The sequence below is a fragment of the Crocodylus siamensis genome, chromosome 1 (genome assembly GCF_052110815.1).
Source record: "Crocodylus siamensis isolate JL-2025a chromosome 1, ASM5211081v1, whole genome shotgun sequence".
NCBI lineage: Eukaryota > Metazoa > Chordata > Crocodylia > Crocodylidae > Crocodylus > Crocodylus siamensis.
Window position 1 is genome coordinate 406988507 of NC_143395.1, and position 27977 is coordinate 407016483.

The 27977-nt window shown below is 43.0% G+C and overlaps 1 protein-coding gene and 1 long non-coding RNA gene across 11 annotated transcripts in view; both read left to right on the forward strand.

Moving 5' to 3' along the window:
* DLG2 (discs large MAGUK scaffold protein 2) overlaps positions 1 to 27977 on the forward strand; it is a 1617582-nt gene that overhangs the window by 74994 nt on the left and 1514611 nt on the right. The window lies entirely within an intron of this gene.
* LOC149875363 (uncharacterized) lies at positions 435 to 27951 on the forward strand. Its single transcript, XR_016439654.1, has 3 exons — positions 435 to 3638; positions 3866 to 3997; positions 26357 to 27951. It is a non-coding gene; the product is annotated as an uncharacterized LOC149875363 (long non-coding RNA).

Here is a 27977-nt window from a genome sequence, read left to right on the forward strand (position 1 = left end):
AAACACATTCTGCTAGGTAGGTGCATCAATAATAGGGAAACAATCAAAGTTGTTAGTCCCATAATGCAGTCTTGGTAGCTCTTGGATTAACATTTTAACAAGGTGTTAGTTACCTTTGCAGTGCAGGCAGTGGTTTGACATGCAGTTGTTAAAGAACCAGGCTGGCAGGGGGAATAAATGCCCTCCCTGCCCTCTTCGTCATGCTGGCTGGAGTCTGGCCATTCCCCCACCCTGGCTGCTGGAGCAGCTGGGGGCAGAGGGTGCCCTGACAGGGGCTGCTGAGCCCTGGCCAGGCAAACCCTGGCTAGGGTCCTGGTGGGAGAGGGGAGGGAGGGGGAACAAGCCCCCTCAGGGGGCCATGTAGGCCAGCGTCTGCTCCTGCTCCAGCTAGGGAGCAGAGAGGCAGTGCCATCACTGTTCTCTGGAATAGGCAGCACAGCCCAGCCCAGGGCTGAAGAGCATGCTGGGATTTTGGGGGACTCTGATTTAACTTAAACGGGGAAGGGGTCTGGGACAGAAGTTCCATAAACCAGTTTGACCCAGCTCAGTTAAGTCTGATACTACATTCAGCCAGGTTTATCTTAAACCACTTTTGGCTGTTTGAAGCTGGTTTATGTGCACTGAACTTATGTTCTGTTACAAGTTTAAACCAGTTTCTGATCATTTAAACTGGTTTATGTGTAACTTCTATCCCTAGCCTTGCTGTTTCTGTTGCAGCTGCGGATTGGTCTGCCCAGCTGGTACTGAAGTGCCAGGGCAGAGCCTGGATCCTGGAGCTGCCCCCCACTCCCCAACACAGGTCCCAGCCAGGTGGGCAGGACAGGGGAAGGGACCCCCGTTCCCCTCAGGGCACCTCATCTCTACCCCCTTGGGAAGCTCCACCCTCACCTGGGCTCTGCACAGCTGCTCCCCGTCCTGATTCTGCTAGACTGTGAGCTGGTGTGCTTGCACAATAGTCAGTCAGGGCTGGCCTTAAGTGCTGCGGGAAACCACCCAGGATGTCAAGGGGGCATCACTCGTGCATATGTGCACGCACGCACGCATGCACGCACGCGCACGCACACACACACACACGAGCAGCCCATAATCACTGCAGCACTCTTCCCTCTGCTCTGCCCCAGCCGATCACCACCAGTCCAGGACTGTTGCTTTGATTTGTGCCAACTGGTCAGGCTGCCAGGACAACCTACAAAATCCAAAACTGTCCTGGCCAAACTTGGACATATGGTCACCCTAATTATGAAAATTATAAAGCATTTATTTATCTTCACATCTTCTGCTTCTTTCTTTTGGTACTTTTAGGGACCCTTACTACTGTAATATCTACGACATGGGTGGGCAGTTATTTTCGGCAGAGGGCCGCTTACTGAGTTTTGGCAAGCCATGGAGGGCCACGTGACAGGCAGCCCAGGGCAGATAAAGATTAATTAACCAAATGTTTTAGGGGCTGCATTTTGCCCACCCCTGATCTAGGACCTCTCATAATTCTTGCTGAAGCCCTGTGAAGAAAGGCAGTGTTATTAACTCTGTTTTACAGATGAAGAACTGAAGTACAGAAAGAGTAGAGGCCAGATTTTTAAAGGTATTTAGGTGCGTAAAGATAAAGCACCTAATGGGATTTTCAGACATGGCTATGTTCTGGCCCCCATACTTAGTTACACTTAAAAATCTTGCCTTAAGTGACTTAGCTCAAGGTCATTGATTGACCAAGCATTGAAACAGGTTGTGTAGGCATGTTGTGGAATCTCCATCCCTGGAAATTTTCAAGAGCAGGTTGGACAAACACTTGGCTCTTGAAGCCGCTGTAATTAAAACGTGTCCTTCCCCACCCTCCTCCCCTCACCTCCCGGAGCACGTGTATAAATATCCAATGTTCTCAAACTCTTTTTCTTCAAGTCCGAGAACTACAGTTTATATCCACTGTTGTATATTTTCAAAATTCACATGTATATTTTCAAAATTCTCATATATAATCAAGGGAAAACAAAATGAAACATAAAAAACACAGAACGATCCAACTTGCACTTTTTCATTACCTTTGAAAATATGTCTGAAATACAAAACTGTCTTTATTCATATACCCACTAAGTACCCCAATGTGTTTGTGGCTGCCTCAACAACATGACAGGGATTTTTTTGAAAAAAGAAGGCTTACATTTTCAAATGTACCTAAGTGACTTGGCAGCCTGAGTACATTGATTCTCTCAAATGTTCCCGAGGACCTAATCCCAGGATTTAAATTGTTTCTTCAGGTGACTGTGCGTAGGCAGTGCACCTAAGCATAGGCTTCTTTCTCCAGAGGATGATGTAGTTGAACTGAGTTACTTGTTCTGTATCTGTATCCTTCCTGCACCATCAGATGGCACTTGGAGCATGAAAAAGGTTCTGCTTTCCTATCCTTGTCAATCATGATGTTTGATAGGATGCCTACCTTGCTAAGTTTCCATAACTGAACATTTTAATGAGAATAAGACAACTGCTTTAACTTGAGGAGCCAATAGACTGCATAAGCCCTATTGACAAGGGTTTAGAAGTTCTGCCAGTTTAGCTGTCAGGATTAATAGAACCCAAAAACCTTTTTACTGTATCCCAGGGAAAGAGTTTCTTAATATAAATTAATTGAATGTAGATATGTGTGTTTTCACGGGTTCTCATCAGAATGGTTGTGGAAGAATACATGGCTGGACAGGCTGAATATAATACTTAGTTGAATGGGACAAGGTAAATTGGGACTATGGGAAAGGTGCATATTACAAATGGAACAAGTTCTTACACTGTTTTAGCATTTTTAGCACAGTTGTAACATGATGTTATGACTATCAGCATGGAATTCAAGTTGATTCTGCATCTCTAGCTCATATTATGAACTCTCTATTTAAAGAGTTTGCAAAGGACCAGTTAATTAAAGACCTGTCTGTCCTGTTAAAGATCTTTTCTGCATGTCTTTATCCAAATACTTTCTCTCTCAGGTGCGTGCACCCCCACACAGTCTAAGTGCATTTCAGACATTCGGCAAAGTGGGTTTTATTAACACAGAGCTGTGAAATTACATGGGGAAAGATTTTTTTTCATGTGCTTAATTGGGTAAAGCTTTCCAACATGAACATAGGAAATACTTATCTTAACCATCTCTGATTTTAAAAGGACTCTTCCTGTTAGATGCTCATATGAACCCGATCAGCTTGCAGGTTTGTGCATAAGGAATGAATAACAATAAGCAAAACAGAATATCCAGTGAAGTAAGAAGTAATTTATTCCTGTTGGCTTTCACTTCTGGAAACCTGTTAGATCACGATTTAAGTCACAATAAAAGACACAAGGCTGTAAACAAGATAAAACGTATCTAAAATTCACTCCTGTGTTAACAGCATAATACCTTAAAAGGGAAACTGTGCCAATAATTGCATCAGTAGCTTTTTACAAGATGATGATAAAAGGCAAAAGAAATCTCTTCATTCCCAAGATAGCTTCATACAGCAACCAGACCTGGAATCATCTTCCAATCTTCACTGCCAGCATCCACTATATACGAAGTTCTTGGATGTCCAAAATGTTGGACATTCTGGTCGGTTTGGTCCATTTAAAACCACCAGAACAGTGGTCAAGGACATTCCTTCACTCCTGAACCAAAACTTTTGGTAAGTGTATCCTTTTATTTAAGTTTTACCATGTTTTAATATTAAACAGTATATTTTAGAACAATTGCACTGAATAATGATGATAGATTTTTTGTAAGTTTTTATATATTTGGCAAATGTAGAGAAGAACGTAACATGAATATGAAAAAGATGTATGAATTCATGAACAGAGATACTGAGCGATTACCTAATTGAAATGTTAACACTAGTTCCTTTTATTTTTTCAGTTTCATGAAAATGAGGAGGAGAAATCCAAGGTCATTGACCATGCAAATTAGTAGGGACATCTGATTCTTGAGGGAGTGAAATAACAGGCCAGTCCTCTCATGTAGCAGTACCTTAAGACCAACCAACAAAAGGTATAATTTTAAAATTACTTCACGTTGCTATGTTTACACAAAAGGGATATGTTATTGCGGGAACTCTATATACAGTTTTTGTTATCATGAATAAATATTAAATGCTAAAATTGTGTAACAAATGCATCCTACAAGTGAAAACAGATGTAATTTATGTCTTATTGGCCTTGATTTATCCTCCAGTCTAGAAGCTTCTTCAGCAGTATTTTTATTCATTCAATCAATAGTACAATTTTGGACAATGAGCACTCATCTTCTTTATGACTTTAGTTTAAACTCTCCTAGTTACTAATTCTCTACTGAATATTGTTCACAGAAATTAAATTAGTGTGAGCATCTAGATGGGGAGTAGGTTGTTACCAAGATGAATTAGAAGTAACATTAGTTTTTGAGGTCTGGGAAGGCATTGAGTTGTCAGCAGCAAGCACAGAGATCAGTTCAACAGTCCAGGAGTATCTTGCACAGTACATGAATATTACACTGAGTTTCCCATTCTAATCTTGCTCTACAGACATTAAAGAAGAATTCTACATTTCCAATGGCACAAAATCAAAGCCTTGCTTGGCCAGCTGGATTCTACATCCCTTCCTGTGCAGAGAATCACTGCACCTGATAATTAAACTTTTCAGTTAACACTCCATTAAGATTTATGGGGAAAGTACATACCTCTATTGGTGCTGTTGTTCGTAACATTTTTGGCTGCAATCTTAACAAGACAAAGCTGCATAAGTTTCAGCCCTGAGATTATCATTTCATTAAGAAGAAAAAAATGATTAATGTGATTCTGAAGACACTTTCACAAACTTTGAAGGCAAGTTTGATCATATTTGGATGTTGGATTACTCCAGGACTACAAACAGATTTTTTCACTAGAGTTCAGACAATTGGAAAGGTTTTTTATTTTGCCTCTCTCATTAGAAGGAAATTTCAAAAGCATCACAAGACTGCTATCCTACACAACACAATGGGTCATATACTCATTCTGTGTCATATACTCATTATATATATATCTATATATATACTCAGAGAAGATTTATTATCATATGCTCCGTATTTTGAACTGGGTGTCATGCATAGATGCAACTGATAGCTACTTAAAGGTGAGGCAGGATGAACCTGAACATTCACTGTATCTATCAGTCAATATCAGCTATGTTTAAAGTTTGACCCGAGGGTCTTTCATGCATTTGCTCTAAAATGTGACCAACTGACCCCTGATTTATTTGAGTTCATGAGAAAATATAGGATACCATTGCCTTCTTGAGAGAAAAAAAAGTGGCAGAGGAGTGGGAGGGAATACTTCTTTTATTGCTTTGGTAAAAGGTAGTTACTATAACTGCTCTTCCAGGATCTGGTTCCTAGTATTTTATCTCCCGTTCCTGATGTGTAAGCTTGTGACATCCTCTGAAGTGATAAATAAAGGAACTTAAGACACTAAGTTCCATCTCAGCTTGAATGTTGTTCTATCCACTCGCCACGCATTCAGTTCTGTTCCAAGTAGTATTTTGATTCATTTTCATGTTTAATATCTGAGCTGTCAGCTCAGAAAAATGTTTCCCCATGTCATGTGGACACATTTTTAATATAATCTTATACATCCCAGTAATAATGGTCTTTCTTCAGTTCTGAAGCGGTGTCACTGGGTGCATCTACACTTTCATTAGTGTGCCTTAGATATTGTTCATTTAGTTTCGTACTTCTTTAATAAAGTACTAATTCAGGGATAGGCAACCCCTTGCACACGTGCCAACTAGTGGCATGCAGAGATATTTTCATTGGTATGCCAGGTGTGCTGAGGAAATTGTTTAAAAATTTTTTTTTTAAGTTGCTGCTTTGGGCTTTTTCAAGAGACTCAGGAGGGAGATGGTGCCTGAAGAGCCCTTGGGAGGAGCTGTTAGGGGAGGGGGGAAGCCCCTTCTGCAGCTCTTGCTATAGTACTGCCAGCAGAACAGGCCTCCCCTGCCGCCTCCTCCCTGCTCAGCAGTGACTGCTGCAGCTCTGCCTGGCCTGCCCCAATGTGTCCTCCTGCAGGCTGTCAGGAGGACATGCCTGTGCTTGGGAGAGCAAAGGGCAGGGAGTGCAAGAGGACACTGGGGGAAGTGGGGCGGCCAGCCCCACCCTGCCAGGTACAGCCATGGCTGGGGGTCAGGGAGCAGCAGCAGCGTTGCCTCAGTTCCTCGTGGCTGCTGCAGCTGCATCAGAGCTGCTTGGCTGAGAAGAGTCCAAGGTAAGAGCAGCGGGGCTGAGATTGTGGTGTCTCCCCTCCCCACCCCTCCCTGTTGTGCTACTTTCTTCTTATTGCAGTGCAGGTGCAGCCCTAGGTCGGGGGTCCCTGCCTGGCTCAGGGTGGCATTCCTACCCCATCTCTGAGGGAGGAAACAGATGGCTGATGTGTGCTCTGGGCAGCTCCCCGGGGAAGCACAGGGGCTGCAGTGGGCACAGGGCATCATTGGGTCGGTCTTTGTCCTACAGCCCAGCACCAGCAGCCCAGCCTTGTGTGTGTGTGTCTGGTTTTGCATGTGTGTATGTGTGTGTGTGCATCTGGTTGTGTGTGTCTGATTGTGTGTGTGTGCACTTGCACACGTCTGTTCTGTGTGTGTGTTTGCGTGTGTGTCTGGTTCTCTCTCTCTCTTCTCTGATTTTTTTCTCTCTCCTCTCTTTTTCTCCTTTTTTCTTTCTTTCCCTCTTCCTCTCTTTTTCTCCCTCTCCTCTTTTTCTCTTCTTTCTCTCTCTCTGTTTTTATCTCTCTCTCATCACAATGTGCTTAAAAAAAGAATACACAACAAAGAAAGTATATGAAGTTTTATTTATTGTCATCAGGTTTAGAACTTTTAGAAAACCTGGTATTTACTGGAAAAAAGCAACATTTATGATTATTAACTATATTAATATGCAGCATGTACTGCCACAGACACCCCTTCTCGGTTTTGTTTTTCTGGCATGCTGGCACTCCAGCACCTTATATGGTAGATACTACGGATTTTTTGGCACTCTGGCCAAAAATGTTGCCTACCCCTGTACTAATTAAATGTGCAATACCTAGAGTTACTGCACAGCAGCACCAGCACATGGTTTAGTGATGCTTACTGTGCATTAGCCTAATAATAACATTGTGCAGTAGGCTATTAGCATGGTTTTTGAAGAAAGAGACAAATAAGACTAATAGAGGTTTTTAACAGAAAGAGGGACTTGGAAGGGATCAAGACACGGGTGAGGTGAAGAGGAATCTAAGTGAAAGAGGGGTGCCAGAGAATCTTTGAGTGTCTACACACATACTCTGGGGGGGCTTTAATTAGTGTGGCTTTGAGAGAGTGGCTTTAATTGAAGCACACACAGTGTCGCATGTATTTAGTGTCCAGCACTACAAAATGGCAGTGGGGGTGCTTTAAGCATCCCTGCCACCATTTTGAAACACGGGGACACTGAATACATGTGATGCAGATGCTGCTGGAATGTGCTAATTAACATGCTCCAGCAGACTTGCAGCAGACTCAGTTAATTGAGTCTGTTCTGACACGTGCTAATTAGCATGCATTGGAGCAGAAGTCCATCACATGTATAGAAGAGAGGGTGACCTGCTGTGTGAAGGAGAGAGTAGAGAAATGGGGAATTCAGGGCAAAAACAGGGAAGAAGGCCTGGGGAAGATGTGATCAAAACGGGAGATGGAAAGCAAGAAAAGGAAAAATAAATATGTAAATAAAAGGTTAGAGAAAGAAAGAGCCAATGCCCAGCTTTCAGTTTACAAGTTTATGCTTACATTTATATTTTCATTTTCTTTGTTTTGTGGAGAAGGCCACTATTTGTAGAAAGCAAAATATTGTTTTCACCCTTTCCCTCTCACTCTTCTGATCTTGACTTACTGTTTTCCAGGGTGGGAGAAGCTCTGCGCACCCTTCCATGTAGGTTTTTCTCAGTTTAAGTTAGAACACGTACGAGAAAACTTTGAAGGCACTTGGGAGAATGTTGCGTCTCCCTAAGGTGCCTTCTGATTACCTGATACACTTTGGTGGTTAATCGTGTTCTAGGAGATTATAAATCTGCCCAGCCTCCTGATTACAAGCTGCCAGTACTGGCAATTTAAGTTCCATAGATCTCTAGATTCTGCAGGAAATTTTCTATTTCAATAAAATCTTCATTTTATAAAAGCACATTGACTTTGTTGAAGCTAAACAATCTAGGGACATAGAACTCAGGGACTGGGTGTGCATGCTTGCTTTCAACACCAGATATCATCTACCTGATTAGATAAGGGAGCATCAGTAAACTTCCTAAGTGAAGTGGGATGAATAACTGTACTATCCAGAAGGGTCCTCTGAACAATTTTTCTAATAATGCAATTAAATAAGTTCCAGGGCTTCTAAGTGACTATAATGAAAGGTGATGACAACTGACAGCGCAAGTTACATATTGAGAAGGTAGCCGGAGTGTAATTTAAATGCCCAGGGAGTTTATCAAGTAATGTAACAACTAAGAGCGTTTATAGATGTGCTCCAGGAGGCAGGGAAGCGGTGCGCTTTAATAAGAGTGACTCTGAGCCCCTCTAATTAAAATCATGTGTATCAGCGTCTCTGCACTGAAAAGTGGTGGCAGGGATGCTTTAATTAAAGCTCATCAAACCAGCTTTAGTTAAAGCGCTCCCACTGACATTTTTCAGTGTGGGGATGCTGATACATGTGACACTGCAGTGTGCTGGAGCACAGTAAATACCACGCTCTAGCAGACTTGATTAATCGAGTCTACTCCAACATGTTTTAATTACAATGCATCAAAGCAGCCTCTCTGCATGTGTATAGTTGCCTTAGGGAGGGGATTAGAAGGTTCACAACAAAATAGCTCACTTTTGTTATACATTTTACTATTGGTATTTCTGCTACAACCCCTTCCACCCAATCCTTCGAGGCCAACTGCAATTTGGCACAAGGGTGGTGAGGGCAGAGGAATTGCACCTGAGTACCAGTACTGAAGTTGACCTTCATGGTGTCTGTTACTCTCGTTTACTCTGGGACCCATTTATAAGGTGTAACATTACAAGAGTCGCTCCCCATCATCTCTACCTTTGTCCCTTGCTGCTTCCAACAGAGGGTAAAGAGCATGTGGAAAATCAAATAAGATTTCCCCGCTGTAAAATCCCAGTTGTCACTGCAAAAATAAATAAATAAGTAAAATATTATCTTCTTACAAAACCGTAGAGGGGGAATGTTATCACTTAAGTCATCATGCAGATTATCAGTGGGTGGAACACATTCACAGTCATGAAAGTGAAGAAAGTACTATACTATCTACCATTATATATGTGTGTACCATATAAAACTGGATGTCTGCAGTATGTTTGTAAAGCTTGGATTATATCAGGCATTGCATGTCATTCTGGGCTTCCACCTGACCTTGATAAACCATTATGTTTCAGTTTCCCTATTTGTAGAATGGAGGCTATAATACTTGCAGACCTCATGTGTTTTGTGAAGATAAACTGGTTGATTTACTATATAGATCTTCAAAAATGTAAAGTACTTTTTAATAGTTGGGTCTAGGGATACATTTCTGAGGGTAAAATCCTGATTCCAGTGAAGTTAATAAGTATCTCCATTGCAGGCATTGTGATAAAGGGACAGTGACTACATCTACACATGCACTTTATTGCAGGCTAGATTAATTAGCTGCAGAGTAAAGCATCACCATCTACACCAGGGTGTGGCAATGTTTTTTGGGTGGAGTGCCAAAAAAACTACTATTTCTATCTTGGAAGGTGCCAGAGTGCTGATATGCCGGCGCCCGGAGCAGCTGTTTGCAGCCTCCTGGCTGCAGCAAGCCCACAGAGCCCAGTCTGCTTGGAACAAGGCTTGCAGCCACCTGCTGAGAGAAGCCTGGGCTCCATAGCTGGCAGCAGCTGCTTAGAGCCTGGGCTGGCGGTAGTGTGCCGAGCAAAATGGCCTTGCATGCCATGCTCGGCACACGTGCTGCGGGGGTTGATGACCCCTGATCTACACATATGACACTATTAGGCCATAGTAAACTAATTTACACCAGGGGAATTTACTTGCATTAAATGCACATGTAGATGCTGATCAAACTCCTGCCTGCTGCCTAGACGTATGGCTCCACACTTACAGCATCCTTGTGCCCTCGCCAGCCCCGACACTGCTTACCACAGCCTTGATGCCACTACTTGGAGCCCAAAGCTGACACCCTGTGCCCTTTGCCAATCTGGGTGTGCTCGGTCTTGGCTCAAATTGCTGCTCTCTCAGGTGCATGTGTACATGCTGTGCCTGGGAATAATTTACTACAGCTCAAGATGTTCTGGAGTTTATTGCTTCGGATTAATTGCATGTGTAAATGTGCCCAGTATCATCAACATTAAAGCTGGCTTAACATGGAAATTCTACTTCATGAAACTCCCAAGTTTGGAATTTGATTTAATCCTGAATTGGGATGAAAATACAAGATAGATAAGCTCCAAGGAAGTCTCATTTTGAAAATGTCAAACTGAAACATTTCACATTAATGATGTCAACATAAAAAATTGGTGTAAAAATGTAATGTTCTGTTTCATTTTGTAATGCTTTTCCTGCAGAACTTTCAGAATGAAACAGATAGACCCTTTTCTACCCTGCTTTCCATGTGTCCTGAAAGAAAGGGCAGGGAAGGGGGCAGACTACGTAGCTATCTTGGGACAGGGAAACTTGTGATAAACTAGAAGGCAATTCAAAATTAAAAGGAAAAACTTGAAATGTAAAATCACAAAATAAAAGCTAAATAAAATCCCAAAGTTTATTTCGAGTCATCCCAAATATTTTTCAATGAAACTGTCAGTGAAACGCACACGATTTCACAGTATTCTTGACCTTTAAAGAAATAGCCATTTTTAGCCAAAAAAAAATAAATTTTTTTTGGCCAATTTTTCTGATAAACTTGAGGAAAAATATGTAGTGCTTCTGTGCAGCTGATGTGATATCTATGGAACTAGAATCAGCTGGAATGATCTTGTGTATACCAGGAGACACAGGGTGGCTCAGATCTGCCTGGAGGATCATGGGGGAAGTAAGCAGCTCCTACAGAGTCCTGTGGCGTGTTGAGAGAAAGTAAAGTTAGCCATTTTTATTCAAGAAGATTTGTATTGTTAATCTTTACCTTAAAAGGAAGAGCTTTTTAGCATGCATCTTATTTTTGATATAGAACACAGCAGGAGGCTAGAGATAGAATTATAGGAACGTGAATAATGAATGTGCTGGAGGACTGACTCGTTGTCAGTGAACCAAAAAATATTTCTTGGGATGATTGTCTGTAACCCAGATTCTTCCCTTCCCGTACCTTTTATCTTCCTGTGGTTTTTTTGGCACACACTTATGACATTTAACAAGCTCTGGATGTTAATTTCATGCTCAAGCAGATTTACTTATGTAGAATTTTTTTCCTTATATTTCAGTTAGTTTGAAATAATAGGACAAATTCCATTCTCAATTTTTACAGCATTGTAGTCAAAAGCAGTATTTGGGCTGGCTAATGTTTCCAGACATTTAGAGTCCAAGCCTCTAACATGTACTGCAGTGCTCTCTGGAGCTGTTCAATACCTTGTAGCATCAGGCCCTTGCTGCCTTTTTTTCACAGCTGAATGCTCCAAATAGATCAGAACTTGACATTTTTTGGTGATTGGAGGACTGGGGAAATCTGTGAACGTTTTACGGTTAATTTGCTTACAACATGTTGTGATTCCAAAAATTTCACCCACACACACACACACACCCCGCAGAGGGATGCAGAGCTCTTTTCAGAACAGCTGCTAAATCCTTGCTACTGCTGAATTTTGATTTCTGTGTGCGCGTTCTCTCTCTCTCTCGCTCTCTGTTAAGTGAGCCCATCAGCAATTTGTTTACAGTTCTAAACTTATCTCTGCATTTTATAAGTTGGAGTTATGCAAATATCAAGGTGGCAACTCCCCCGTTGTTCAGATATCCTTCAGTAATACTTTGTGCCTGTGTACACACCCACACCACTGCACCAGATTGTACCAAGTGAACTGCAAACAAGTGGAATGACACCTGTACAAGTGCCAGGATGGTGAGAGGTGCAGATTCTTCATTTAAAATCTCAGAACTGGAGATGTAAATTGTGTCTGTTAGCTTCTGTGGGGAGATCTCATTTATCTGCAGTTTCCTCTAAAAGCAACCGAGGACTTTAATAGTCATCATTTAAAATTATAAAGCCCTCAGCATTTTCCTTCAGCTGCTGCACAGCTGTATCTGAAATTACTGTCTTGCACCATACAATGCCTTCCCTTTTCCCCATTATTATGGATGAGAATAGCCCATGGAGGCTGGCCATTTAGGGGCAGAAAACCAGATGCTTTGAGCTCTACCTACACTGCAAAGATGCGTAAGGAAAGAAGCTGGACAGAGCATTCAGTTAAGCCCAGATCAGAAAGGATAATTCAGTCCTGGTGCTGGACAGCTCCTAGCAGGTGGCTGGAGAGACTGCAGGTGATAGGTAGAGCAGTGGGGCCCATGGGGCTGAGTGTTGAAAGCCTGACAGCAGAGGGGAGCAGATATCCAGAGAGACAAGACGGTATAATGATGTCTGTGTCCTGGAGGCACCCCAGGAGGTGTACACATTGGGGAACATGAGGGTATGTAAGTGTCTGAAGGAATTTTTGGTGAGCTTTGGCAGATTATAGCTCATGGGGCTTAATAGCGCAGTCAGTCAGAACTGGGACTTGGTGGATTTGTGGGGACCAGGGCCCTCACACGTTTCTTGATTTCTTAGTACCTGGACAAGACAGGTTCTCTGTGCTGTGTGGGGACTATTAAGAAGACAAAACTGTTGGGGAAGTGTGAGTGAAGTACCCTATTCAGAATTGCTCAGAGAACAAGGGCCAAAGGTTGAGGTTAGGTCCTCATATTGAAGGAAGGGTTGTTGCAGGCCTGAACTGTTAGCATGTTAGATGTAGGATGGCTAGTAGAGGAGTAGGGAGATCGAGTTAACATGCCCAGGAAGAGGTGAGAGATGGGGAGGCACCCCAAGTGCAAGTGTTAGCTTGATCTACCCAGAGAGGTATGGCTAAGAGTGGCAAGCCAGTTGCCCCTTAATTGGACAACCCTCCAATTTATCATTTATCAAATATCACTATATTGTTTCCACATGGTTGCCACAATTGTTGAAGCGGGGTGAGAGATGGGCTGGCTGCCTCCAGTCTAATCTTGCCATCCATGGTGTGATGTTTCCTTTACACTGGCTTAACCAAGTATGGCACTTCTTATGCTCTTATGTCTCCCACTTTTACTTGTGTGCTTTCACCATTAGGCTACAAAGTTAGACACCCTCTAGCTTGCTTTCTGGCCCCTTAACTGCACAGTGGGATAGCTTCAATAAGAGGGATAGAGAGACTCTTTTACAGCCTGGTGGCTAGAGTAGTCTTTTGGAAAGGTAAAGCTGAAGGTTATGAATCCCTTTAGGCTGATGATGGCCTAGAACTTGGGTTTCTGACTTGTGCTGCAGCCACCACCAGGGTCTGAGCACTCTGGAGTCTAAGTAAACAGGCATGCCTTAAGTACTTAGGTTCTGAAAAGAGGTGGGAATCCAGACACACCCTTGTTTTTAATGTTTCCAGTTAGCTGCTAATCCAAATTATTCATCAGAAGATGTCTAAAATCCCCACATTGACAATTAGGGACCCCAGATGTCTAATTCAGCCTATGTGGATCACCTTCCTAGGACCAGCCATCTAGTTTTTAGGCACTGTAACCCCTAAGTGGAGACACTTATCAATCTAAATTCAGCCCTTTGCAAAGCAGCATAGCCATGTTGTCCAATTTCCTGCTCAGAACAAGGTCATTATCAGTAGTAAAAAATCTTTGAACTTCTGAGGCACCTGTCATCTAAGAAAATTAAAACACATTGTATCTGTTAATTAAGTGTCATAATGTTGCCTCAGTGAGACGGGTAAGAGGTTCCCTCATCCACCAGTTAATTGCAGCTATGGCTGTGGTAGAATTCAACAGACGTCTAATAGAGCAGGTTAACACCACAAACTAAATGGCAGGATATGCACAATTAAGCTTTCACATTAAAATTGTAGGGGACTTGTGGTAGACAGAGGATATGGCTTTTCAGTGATTCCATCCAGACTATTAAAATGAGCATGCCATTTGCACCCATTTACCACTAAAGGGAAAAAGCCTCAGCCTTTTATGGTGAAATACCCTAAGTTGCTTGGTCCTGACAACTGTGGCCGTTCAGAAGCTCAGTAAAGAGGCATAATTACTGTCCTTGTCTCACAAGTGAGTCCTGTATCTTTAGGCTTGGCAGAATTTGATTATTTTTTTTTTTATTGATTTAAGTTTTCAGGATTACACAGAATTAAGGGGGTGGGGGCAGACAGTTTATTAATGTATACTATTATTATAGTGCAGCAGAGCTGCCATCAGCCCTGGCTTTGCTTACCCCTAGCTCCCTCATCTGCTTTGTTACTTCCTCCTCCTTTGTTCCCATTCCCCTGGGGTTTCTGGGAGTTGCAATCCAACCTACAGTCAGTGCAGTTTTGTAGGACTACCCCCCACCCCCGTCTTCACATACTCCATCAGCCATCATTTTTCTTGCATCACCTTTTTTTAAAATAAATTTTGTTTATTAACATTGGCCTGTGAGTGTGATGTGAAATCGATATTTATCATCCTTTACTAATAAAAAGCCAGGCCTACGTACCTTTTATAAGAATCATAGGAATCATGGGAAAGTAGGACTGGAAGGGACTTCATAAGGTCATGTCCAGCCCCCTGCTCAAGGCATGATCAACCCTGACTAACCATCCCTGCCTCGTGTCTGCCTAGGCTGCTCTTGAAAGCTTCCAGGAATAGGGAGATTCTGTAACTCCTCTAGGTATTCTCTAAATACTAGTTAGTATCTAATACTAATTATACTAATAGATAGTATTCCTCCCAGGTGTATTATTTTATGTTTTACATTTACCTAAATGAAATTGTATCTAACTTAAAGTCCATATTTTGCCCATAGATGTACACATAGAAACCCCAGTACAGTTTGTGTGAGTTCATGCATATGTCTGACAGGAAGATTTGTTCCTCTCAGCTTTCTCGTGGTGTGGCAGTCCCTGTTAATTTGGTATCCTCTGCAAATTTAACCAGGGTACAAATGACCCTGTCTTTTGGATCATTCATGGAAACAGAGCGACTCTTCTGACATCTGCATGACAGGATTTCTCTCTCTCTCACGCTCTCTCTTTGTGTGTGTGTCTGTAGCCTCTTTTATACAGTTACCCAGTCAGGTATTTGATGTGTTACTGAATTGCCGTTCAAAGGTTGTGGGCCAGTTTTGTTTATTCATTTTTAGTCAGACTGCATCTTTCATATGATTTCAGTTTTCTAGGCTGAACTGTCAGATCTAAAACAATGAATCCCTTTCATTCTACACAGCCTATAGTCCTGGCATTGAGAAACATGTTAGTCTAATTGTCTGAGCAGAGATCGAAGTGCCAGAAAACTCTTGAATTCTGCTCTTGCCTCTGCCATTTATTCTGTATACATGGCCATGAGTGAGGCACCTATTCTCTGGGCTAAACTTTAAAAGGTCTTTAATTTTTTGTGTATATTTGCAGGTGTGATTTTGCACCTGCAATTAATTGCATTTCCATTTTGGAACCTGCAATGAACTGCAGTAGTAAATAGCTATGCATTTGATTTGAAGTGACAATTATATGGCTAAATCCTCTAATTTTTGCCTTTGTTAGTGGCAGGAAGAACATTGCAGCTGCAAAATTATCTGTCTTTTGATGAAGGTATCCATTTCCCCATTATTAAAGGAAGGCCACTTTTAAACTTGAGGTCATCTGTTTCATTTTCCTTCTTTGTAAAATGGGGAATAATAATACTTACCTGTCTATTTAATAGAGATACTATGAGGATCAACTAATTAGTGTTTGCAAAGCTCTTTGAAAATATTTGCTGTTAGATACAGTGAGAGCAGTTAAATTGCTTTGATTTTGTTACAAATAGAAGGAATACCTACTCAGCATGGTTCTATCTCACTTACCTAATTTTTTCTTCCCTAAGTGTCTGGCTATGGCTTTAGAGGTCTGAGTTTGGGCCTTGTTCTGGACTTGCACTGAAGGCTGCTCCCTTCTTGGCTATAAACAGGTATCTAGTCATTCAAACAAAGAAGACAAAGGTGACCAGATGTGTTGCTAGATGCATCATGCTCTTGTGTGCTATTAGCTACAGAAACAGCGGTGCTTTGATTATGCTATCCCAGTGACTCATCTAAGCCCAGGCTGACCTTTGATTTTCCGTGGTGTGTCTACATATGCAATTAATAATATAAAGCATTACTGCACAGTAAAATACTGTGCACTAACCCTTCCTAGGGAGCACATCTACACGTGTTCCCCGGTAGCCTGATAGAGAACTGCTCCAGCCCTGCTCTGGCCCTCTGCAGTAGCCAGGGGGAGCTCCAGGATCCTCCTGGGTGCTAGCCTGGGGCTGGCAAGGAGCATGGGACTGGTTCCCGTACTCCTCTGCTGGCTGCAGCAGCAGTTGTCTCCTAGCCCAGGGGTTTTCAACCTTTTTAAAGGTGTGTACCCTTCTGGTGGGTACCCCTCCTGGACTGTACCCCCTTCTGGACATGGAACGGGGGGTTCCCCCAGCAGCCAGTCAATGAGCAAGGACAGTCCCCCGGCAGCCGGTTAACGAGTTGGGGGTAGGGGGAAAGATGCCCTGGCAGCCAGACACAGGGTGGGGACACTTGGGTGCAGGGAGACAGTGCACAGCAGCAGCACAGAGTGGTGGATGGCGGTGGCAGCCCCATGCCACCACCTCCCAAGTACCCTGGCTGCTTCATTCTGCCACCACATACCGCCTGCGGCCTTCCCAAGAACCAGCACTGTTATGCATACCACCAGTTGACACCCCCTGTACTAGCCCTATGCACTTTGGGAGGAGTCCTGATGTGCAGGGTACTGTGAGGAAGCTGATGCTGCAGAGCTCTCTTGGCCCCCTTCACATGGGGACAAGCCTTGTGCCCAGTGGGGCTTCTCCTTGCAGCTGGGGGCTGGCCCAGAGCTGTCCCACTTCTGGGACCATTCCCAGCCAGGTCCAGGCTCTGCTGTCCAGAAGTGGGACATTTTCTGGCCAGCTACAGGCTGGGTGGCAAAATCTCCACGCAGCCCAGAGCTGGCTGGGAGCTGCCCCAGAAGGTACAGGGAAGCGGGGAGCTCCCAAGTCCCAGCGCTGCTCAGCTTCCAGCTCCTGTGGGGATCTGGGAGCTGAGCAGTGCTGAGTGGTAGGTGGTGGGGGGCAGGAAATGGAGGCCAGAGAGATACCCTGTTCCAGTGCTGCTTGACTTCCAGCTCCTGGGAGGTAGAAGCTGAGTAGTGCCAGGGCCATGGGAATTCCCTGACCCCTTTGGCCCCATAATGTGGGCTAACATGGAGCAAATTTGCTCACAGTCAGCGTCTATACACACACTACTGCACAGTATCCACTGGGCAATTAGTTTACCCCCTATAGGTAGTAGCTAACTGTACAGTAGGCTAATTTACTGTGCAATAAATGTGCATGTGTGCAGATGGTGATGCTTTACTGTGCAGTAGATTAGCCTGCTGTGCTGTAAAGCATTTTGTGTAGACATCCTGGTAATGCTAAATAGTATTCATTTGGCCCAGAAAGACTCCCAGTAAGGAGTTTCTTCTGTGGACCCGTTTTATGTAATACTTGGGGAGAAGGTTGTAGAGCCCTTAAAGTTATGGGTGAACATTTATACAGGTATTCCTTTTGGAATGAATGGATCTATTAAAATGCTTACGTCTGTGGTAGTGACTATACTGTTTCTCTCTGTTTTCCTTTGAAGTCTTTCACACAGCTTGATTCTTTAAATGTTCTGTGATTTGTACATAGCATTAGAATTAAAACGAAGAAGTGGCTCTCCCCCTTCACAGGTGAGCACTACCAGGATATTTGCTTTTTTCCAATCTACTTCAGCCTCAATGGATATTCAAGAATGATAGCTAACTCTCCTGCATTTTACTATTATAGTTATTACTACTAACTTACAGTTACTGACAGCCCTTTAATGTCATCCAGTCTCTTTGGCACTCTGTATAAAGAGCAAATTATAGCACACATCATCTTCCCAATATTGGCTTAGTTGACTTAGTTGACTTGACTTCAATTATATCAGTCCTCTATGCTTGGCATTCTTCTTGGAGATGCACAAACTGTTAGAAGTAAAATATGAACTAACCTGATTGTCATCTCCTTTGCTATCCCCTTATCTAATGTTGAACACAGTGGTTTAGTTTACATAAATCTCCTTTTGCACCTTCCCATCCAACGCTATTTGTTTTTTCTTCAACACCGCAGGATTCCTTCCCACTCCCGTTCCCAATCAATGCACCCCCTTACTTGGGTTTCCCACTACCTTTTGGTGTAGCTGACTCTGCAGCACTTCATGGCCATAGTTACAACAGATATGAAAAAACTCCAAGGTCATGTTTGCATGTGCACATTAATGTGGAGCAATAAACTCTGGTGCTTATCATGCCCGAGTTTATTGCTCCCGGGCATTGCGGTTACACATGCACCTGGGACTGCAGCACTTTGAGCTGGGTTGTAGCAGCCCCAGCTGGTAGGAAGCCCAGGTGGGGAGTCAGCCTGGGGTTGTTCCAACCTGGCTCAACATGCTGTTGAGGGGCTGGCTGGGGCACAAGGGGGCTACAGTGTGGAGCTGGCTGGCAGGCAGCCTCTGCACTGAAGCACCCTTGAACCCCTGCCAGCCATGTCAGCATCTACATATGCGGTGCTGCGGAGAAAAACCCCTACAGCAGGATAATACTTGTATTTACAAGTACTACCTTGCTATGGAGTTTATTAGTTTACTTCAGCCTAATAGCTGTGCATATGTAGATGTCAAGACATTTACTGTGGAGCTAATTAATCTACTCTGCAGTAGATGTCTCATGTAGATGCACCCAGTGTAAAGTCTCAACACTTGAGGATGAAAATGCCCACTTGGAGGGTGGCTGCAGTAGCAGTTGGGGTTGAGAAGGGTGACTGGGCAAAAAGTTATTTGAGCCTAATGAATAGGAGACGCTGTGTGACTAAGAAGCAGTTAGGACCTCTGGATATTTGGCCATTCAGTTGTGGCTTCATTAGTGTATAGATTGCATCAGATCTTAAATCCTTGAACTTTGTGGTAACCAGTACTCCCACTACAACTACAGAGAAGTAGAAATTTTCAAGAATCAAAGTCCTTCATTATTGAGGCACTTTGTGTTTTTTAACTATTTTCTTCTCTCTCATGCCTTTGTCCAGATTGATTTATACATAGTTTCTAATTTCCTTTATCTTCTTTATCTAACACCATATGATTTCATTTTACTCTTACCATGTTATGTCCATTATCATTGAACGATTCATTTATTGCTTCAGTCCTCTGTGTTAGCTTTTTCTTGTTCCCTCTGTTTTTCTGTTACTTTTGAATCCCTTTCTTCTTTGCTTCTCTGATAGTAATATTCAGGTACTTTTTTTTCTCCAACATTTTCTTTTTAAAATTTCTCTTATTCCCTATTTCCTGTCATTTACAAAAATATGCTATGTTTAAAGGAGGAGTCTGCTTTTTTTTTTGCAAACAATTTATAAACATGCATTCAATTATTCTTAATTAGGGACCTACCATATTCATGGTGGGAGTGGGCTGTGCAGCAGCTCTTTTAATCCTGAAGGTTTCCTGGTGCACCCTCCCACTGTTGAGTGGCAGAGGGGCCCTGCTGCTTACTGCTCGCTTCTGATTGGTGGGGAGTCAAAAACCACAGTTTTAAATTATGACACCATTTTTGCTACTCGCCAAGGGGCCCTGGCAGTCCTGCTGTCTGTTGTTGACCAGCTGGGAGACAAAACCAGCGCCATATTTAAAACTGGTTTTCGTCTCCTCACTGATCAGGGTTGGGGGTATGGAGGGGAAAGGGAGTGCATAGGGGAGCCTGCAAAACCAAAGGAGCTGCCACTCACTTAACTTGCCTAACTCCCGCCAATTTTGAAGGTTCCCCTGTGCGCCCCTCCCCACCCCAACTTGCTCACTCCTGATCAGCAGGGAGGCGAAAACCTCGGTTTGAAGTATGGTGCTGTTTTTGCCTCCTGGCTGGTCAGCAACAGATAGTGGGGCTGCCAGGTCCTTTCAGTCAGTTGGCAGCAAGCAACAAAAATGGTGCCATATTTAAAACTCTGGTTTTTGCCTCCCTGCTGATCAGGAGTCAGTGGCAAGCGACAGGGCTCATCCACCAATGAATGGTGGGAGGTGGGCTCTCAGGGGAACCTTCAAGATTAAAGGAGCCACTTTGCAGCTCACTCCCACTGTGAATTTGGTAAGTCCCTACTCATAATTCTTGCTCTAAGAATCTTCCTTCGGTTCTAAGTCCATGATCAACTCCTTCTTTCTCAGCATCTAACCTAAAATTCTCACCTGTGTTCTGTGAAATAAAAAAGGTCCGACATGGGTTAAAAATTACTGTAAGCATGGTTTAACAGGTAATTTTGTAACTATAATCACTCAAAGGGCACCAATCTCAAGACCCTAATGTATTTCACTGTAATGAAGTTTTCGATTGTCTTGTTCTTCTTTTCTTCCATGTTCTGCATTTTTTTCCTGTTGCATACAGAATCCTGTAATCTTCCCCTTGTTTTTTTTTTTTTAATAAAATACACTTTTGAAATAAGAATCTGGCTGTCCTTGAACTTATGAGCTCTGTACTCCATCTGCTAAAGTGGAAGCTGTAAAATTTGGACAGTCCCCTCAGAGTAGTGAGACCAGTCTTTCATGAATTAAAATACAGCTGTATAAGATCCAGTGGCAGATTGCATGTGGTGGATGGACACTGGGGGTTTTTGCCTTCCTTGGTAGCGGGGAGGGGGGTGTAGCCCTCTACCTGGGACCTCTTGAGCATACTTGGACAACATTTTATAGAAGCAGGACATTGGCAGTCCTTCAGCTTAGGCTGGGCAAACTGCAGCTCGCTCCCCCTCCCTTCCTGCAGACAGTCCTGGAACTGGTGGAGTGGGGAGCAGGGTTAGGGGAGAGGGTGCAGGCAGGACTCAATTGGCTCCGAAATGGATCTTGACTTTTCCTCCCCCCCCCAGCCCAACAGGTGAACATCTGTTGGGTCAGGGGGCCACTCTAACTCATGGTGCTTTATGGAAAGTGCCATGAGTTAGTGGGGACCTGCACATCTGTCAGTACCCATATATATTTTGTTTGACTAAGTTTGACTAAGTTTGATGTTTTGTTAAGAACATTTACTAGGGCAGTCAACAGAATCCCTCTTCTCCCTGCCAAGCATCCCACCCCTTCCCCTCCGTGCTGAGTGGCCTCTCCCAACCCCTCTCACCTCTGCTTGCCAATGCTGATGCTGCCACTGTTATCCCCAGCTGACTTGGGGGTGCGATGCTCCAGAGCTGCTCCTGCCCAGCTCCAGCCAGGCTGGGGAGGGTGCTTAGCTTGGGACAGTGGCAGTGTCAGTGGCAGGCAGGTTATCCAACCCTGCCCAGTCTCCCCGGCTGCTCCCTACTAGTCTAGGAGCAGGCCCAGGAAGCAGGCTTAGGAAATCTGCCACTGTCACCGTCTCCTAATACGCATGACTTCCCACACAGCTGCTCCTCACAGCCCTGGCTGAAACGGGGAAGAAGCAGTTAGGACAGCAGTGTTGGTGGGCGTGGCCTCCCTTCCTGTAATTAGAGAGGGGAGGGGAGGGGAGGGGAGGTGCTGCTGAGTTCCATGGGGAATATATGGGGTCCCAAGGTGTGTGTGTGTTTGGTGGGGGGGGAATTCTTACCTGATTTGGGGACTTAAAGTCCCCAGCTGTATGATGTTTTGTCTTAATCAGTATGGAAGTACATCAGCAAGAGAGTGCATGGAAGCATATTCCAATACCCATGGTAATCTGTCCTGTGATAAGATGATAACAAATAATATAATCTGTATAGTTATTTTTACAATATTTTTAAAAAATATCTAGCACCATGTGACTATATAACTGGGATGTACAAGAGTGGCATCTGTTCAAAGTGTGCCCCTCAACCACATGGATACCAGAACAAAGACAGGAGCCTTGTGCAGACTGGCTGTCATGGATGAATTTAACTGTAATCAAATATATATGTACCGTGTATGTGTGTGTGTGTAGAATATGGGTACTTTTAGCAAAAGGTATTTGAAAGTAAAATCCCCCTTTATTACCTGCCAGGGACCTGAGTTTAGGTGTCAGTGGTTGTTCCTAGAGGAGTTGGTGCCCTATATAAATTAGTCAACTCTCTAGAGACTGGGTAGGACAGTGTTTTGTTTGTGGTTTTCTTGGTCTCAATCAGGGCCAGAAGGAAGAGTACAGGATGCTGAAATGAAATCTCGGCAAGCAGTAGGAATGGGAAGTGATAAGAACCCCCTAATTTTAAAATTTCAAGTTAAGTTTTATAATGTAAGTCTAGAACTGAGAGAGATTCCTGTATGATGTATTTTGATATTACGACGTGGTGTTTTAGCAGGGTTTTTTTTCCACTGCTGTTGATCTTTGCTTTAGCCTGTCATTGTAGTATCTGAGCCTTTTCCACGCTAATTAATTTAGCATTAAAGAAAGGTTAAATCCTTGGAGTCAATGTCAAAACTTCTGTAGACTTCAGTTGATGTCAGTCAGGTTAGGCTGTCATCGTAAGTCCTTAGGGGACAGCATGGAGTTTCTCATGCACTGCTTTTTTTGTTACTGAATTTCTGCTTGGTTTAGTTTTGCTTTAAATTGTACCAAGTTTTGTTGCATGTGTTACTTTGCCTATGGTAAAAAAAAAAAAAATGTATCAGAGAGGATTTGTTTAGCAGACTGTCCTAAAGGCAGCCATGCTGGTTTCATCCACTGTCCTCCTTGTCTAGAAGATGTGTGATGTGTACAAAACAGAGTTCAGGGTGCAAAATGCGATGGGTATAGCTATTTGAAACAATATGGGCACAAACGCTTAATCATTCAGTCAAATTCACCTCTGTCAAAGAGATTTCTCAGGGTCTTATACAAACAGTAAACTCATAGAAACAAATTATACCTACCTCTCCACAGATGAAAACAGCCTACTCAACAAAAAACCCGTTCCATTCTCTGTAGAGTCCAGTTTCATTGCCAGTTTACAGCTGAGTTTTGAAGGTCCCGGAGGGTGGGGAGCAGGGAAAGGACCATGTTACAAACCTTCTCCACTATCTAAAAGATTTCAGGTCACATGGAGTCTACAGCCCAAAACTGGAAGAGAGGATATCCCATAGCAGTGTTGTTCCCCTGAAGATTCATGGGTATGATTCCTTCCTTTGTTCCTGAACCTGGAATCATTTCCAAGCACAAGGTTTGGGGCCAAGGTTTGGGGCTTTAGTGTAGCATAAATCTTAGTGTGGTTTTTGCTTGGAGTTTAATATTTTCCCATGTTAGAGTATGAATGATCTAAGTAAAAAGAGTTTACCAAGGAAGTAACAGCTCAGTATAGCCGTGTGCTTTGTTGGAACAGACTAAATAAGTTTTTGTTGATTTCAAGATTAAAGTAGAACACCACTCATGGAAAAAAATAATCTATAAGCTACTTTCCATGGGTGGTTGAAGATTTAAAAGGGAAAAAGAAGGATTTGGTCATATCTTATCCAAACTGTCAGGTATAAAGTGACTAAATCACATATTTTAGTGGATCACTCAGTGTGTAGGAAAGCTTTTGTGGTCCTGAATTATAAGAAGATGTATGTTTCTCTTGGTTCAGATCATCAGTCTTTGTCTAGTTAAAGAAAACAATGTTTCTTTTACTGAAGATCCCTATTTTAATGGAGTATTATTGGACATAATCAGTAGACTATAGATGAGGGGAACTGAGAGTTGAGTAATCTACAACCTAACCTTCAAAAAAAAAAAACCTCGACCAGGATTTTTGAAGGTTTCAGACGCTTCAGTTAACTTTATTATTGCGTAGCTGATTTCCTTCACTCCCTTGTTGACCTGTGGGGTCAGGCCAACTCTCAAGATCACAATATTGTGCTGTCAGACAGGAGGGTATGACACAATTGCACATATGCAAATGCACAAATCAATTAGGTGCACACACACACACACACACACATCCAAACCAGCCCAGGCACATGCATACCTATCACCAATCCAAGCACATACACTATACACCCCAAAAGTTAGACAAAAATCAATTGTCCATACCCGCACACTTAGTAGGCGTACACAGATCACTAATTCATATATCATGCACACAATGCCATATATATACACGCACACACTCACCAGTTCACACACATACAACCCACCTACACATACGCACAGTTAAGTTCCTAACTTGGATGATATGGTATGTATGTGTGTGCTTGGAGTACCTGGGGGAAGGTTAAGGTGAGAGAGAGATTCAAAGTGTAGGGAGTGAAAGTTGCCAGAACCAGGATTAGAACCAGTGGACTAGAGAGAAGCTAGCTGAGGAACTGAGGCTTGGGTTTACTTAAGATCAAGTGGCCCCGGGGTTACTCAAGGTCACTGGTGCAAGGGGAAAAAAAAAAAGGCCTGCTGCCAAGGAGGAGACAGCCAGGAAAGAGAGAAAGACAGAAACCTGGGAGCTTGGAGCTGGAAACTGAGGCAGACAGCTGAGATATTTGGGGTGGGGTGGGGGGCAGATAAGTGGTGGCAAGGAGGAGACAGCCAGGAAAGAAACTGAGGCAGAAACCTGGGAGCTCAGGGGAAAAGGCGGTGGGGATAAGACAGTGGCAAAGAAACAGGCAGTTTGGAGGCAGAGAGGAGCTCAGGATGTGTTGGAGGTGGTGGTGAGCCAGAAGCAGGAGAGGGAGAAATGAGACAGAAGTTAGAGGGGTGAGGAGCAGAGATTGGAGGAGGGCCGAACCATAGTAAAGCAAAACCCAACTCAGGGGTCCAAATAACAGGTTTATTAAACAGACCGTGCACGCATACGCGCGCACACACACACACACAGACACACACACACAGACACACACACACACGGTTGGAGTCCAAGTAGGGAAGACAGAGTCCAAGTCCTTGGTTGAAGAGAGGGAAGAGGTGATAGCTACGTATCCAGGCTAGAAAGAGGTCTTTGTCCAGAGGGGGGTAGCCGGCAGGGCCTCTGGGTGGATAGGTGGTGTGGCATGGTGCTGGTCCAGATGGAGAGGCATCCCAAGGAGTCAGTCTTCACTAGTCCTTTTTATGGGGCAGACTACCTGTGATCTCCTATGGGGAGGACCTGTCCAGGCAATGTCAGTCCTGGTCCAGAGGGTTCCAGATGTTCTTACTGAGCAGATGCAGCCCTGCCATAATGGTGGGTTGCTTTATCTTTTGTTTCTTGAATGTTGAGGGTGTTTCCAGTGCCTGGGCCATTGGTCCGGGTATTGGTATTGATAGTTCGGTCATTCAGAAGGAGCTATTTTTAGACCTGCTGCCATTGTCTCTCAAGCACCCTCATTCATTCAGGAACCAAGTTACATAGGAGGGGTAGTATGAGTCATAGGTTACACAACTGGGCATGGGGATATAAGATGGAAACTTGACATGACTTATGCTAACTTACATACATAGGCCTAAAACAGTAATTACACAATATAAAAGCAGTAAAAAATCAATACAAACATAATAATTATTACTTATAAAACAGTGGATATCTATATCAAAATAGCAAGGCACTTATTTGCAGAGGGGAGAGAAAAAAAACATTACCTAAAATAAAATGTTAAAGCTTATCCTACATCTTAGCTTACTTATACTCATTTATAGGAAAGAGGGAGAGACAAAGTCAGAAATGGTTGGGAAAGGGGAGGGAATGCATTTTAAAAGAAAAAAAATAAATAAAAACGGGGTTTTGCTACACCCTGGTTTTTGCCCAGAATGGGAAATGCCATAATTCCAGAAGACAAGTATTTCTCAGACTCTGCGCAGTTAAACTCTTGTTGAGAGTATGACAGAGAATGCATAACCCCAAGATTTAAAGTGGCAGAATCTGGCCATGTCTTTCCAACTCAGCCAGCAAGGCAGAATAGAGGAAGTCTAACCAATTGCTTCCAATGTCAAGGCAGCTAGTCTGAAAAGTGATGAGTACCTCATGTCATCTGCGTAAGTTCCACTGCAACCAGTAGGAACTGAAGACGCTTAATTGCACATGAGGTTTGCCCACCGTAGCACTTTGAAGTTTGCTCACCTTTAGTGAATAGATGCTATGGATTATTCTGATCAGTCTACCATTTAACATCCATTATGTGTCGATTATTTAACAACTGAACATTAAGTTAAAAGACTAGGATGTTGTGTTTAATTTTGTCATGTATTTATTATGTTAATTTCTTGACAGGTTTCTTACATCTTCCACCATCATCCAGTACTTTATGACCAGTGTCCAGTGGCCATCAGGTTGTCCCCCCATCAGCACCATGAATATTCATCAATATACAGGATACCCCAACATTATCCCCATTGAAGGATGTGATAGAGAAGATCTACCTTCAGTTGCTTCTCAGCGTCTGTGCCCCTGAAATATGGATGTTGTAGAAGAAATTTTTCTTGTCACTGAACATCCCTTTGGACAGTGTACCAGACCTCATTTAGAAACTGGCAGTAGAGAAGAGAGCCAGGAGATTGGGGAAAATGTGCACATTATTCATTAAAATCATTGAGATGTCTCAAAGCAGACATTTTACTTGATTCAGCTGAAGTATGAGTGTGCCAAGTGCAAATTCCTCAGAAAACCAATCCCTACTTCTCCAAAAGCTATAACTCCCTTCTTACTAGATAAGATTCAAGTAATTCAACATGGAGAAGAATTTTTCCAAGTTTGGGGCTAAAGGACAATGGAGAAAACCTAGGACATCCATCCACTGCTACCAATTAGCAATGAATAGCCATTATGACATGTATTAATGTAGTGTTCCTCATCTTCAGAAACTTCTGTGGCTACATAAACCCATTATTAAGTGATATTTGTGTTCTATTTTCTTGAGCAAATACTTGTGTACACATATGACTTTAGTGATTGCACACTACTTTAAGTTAGACTTTGAGCAGAATGGTGGAAAGATACTATTTGATCTATTAGCACTTTTGCCTTAAATTAAGAGGGAATGTATGTTATCTTGGCCTCCTAATATTTACAACATAAACCAAAATTAAGATGTTTGAAGTCATGTGTATTTTTATAATGTTTAACATTAAAATTTTATTTTCATAAAAATGTGGTAAAATATCTATTTTGTGGATCTAATACATCTTGACAGCTACCAGAGGTGGAAGTACTCAGATGTTTCAGTACGAGAAAAAAAATGTGTAGTAAATTTGTACATGTAGACTGATGGGACTACTTACCCATTAGGCAGATTTATGTTCCTGAGTGCCCATGTATACATTTATTCATCTGTATGATCACAACGGAGATCCAGGGGGCTTCACATTTGAGGGAAGTATCAAACATGTAAATGTTTGAACTAGCAGAAAGGCTGCCATAGAAGCCCCAAACTTCCCTAGACTTTGACTGTCTGTAGAAAGTCGTATCTTTCTGATGGCACTGCTCCAAGGGTTCTCAGTGGTTGCAGCAGGAGACCCAGTGATTTACATTCTGCTCCCAGCCGTCCAGCTGACTAATTCTGTGACCTTGGGCAAAGGACTGTAACTTTTGTTGCAATCCACCTGTCTGCAATAAGAGGATGATTACATCTACCTTCCTAGGGGATTGTGAGACTTATCCCAATGTTTGTAAAGTGATTTGAGAGTTTTTGCCAGAAGGGGCCAAAGAATTAATATTACAGTTCCCAGTTCTGAAGCCTTCTATATTTCTCTGTAGCTGAAAAGTAAGAGGGAGCTTCCTAGGGTCATGGTTGTAAAATTTCCTCAAAATAGCTCTTGGCAGAGAGACTGGCCTGTTCTGTGATGCATTTTGCTGTTTTGAAGGGTTTTTTGGAGGGGAAAGAGTTATCTTAATT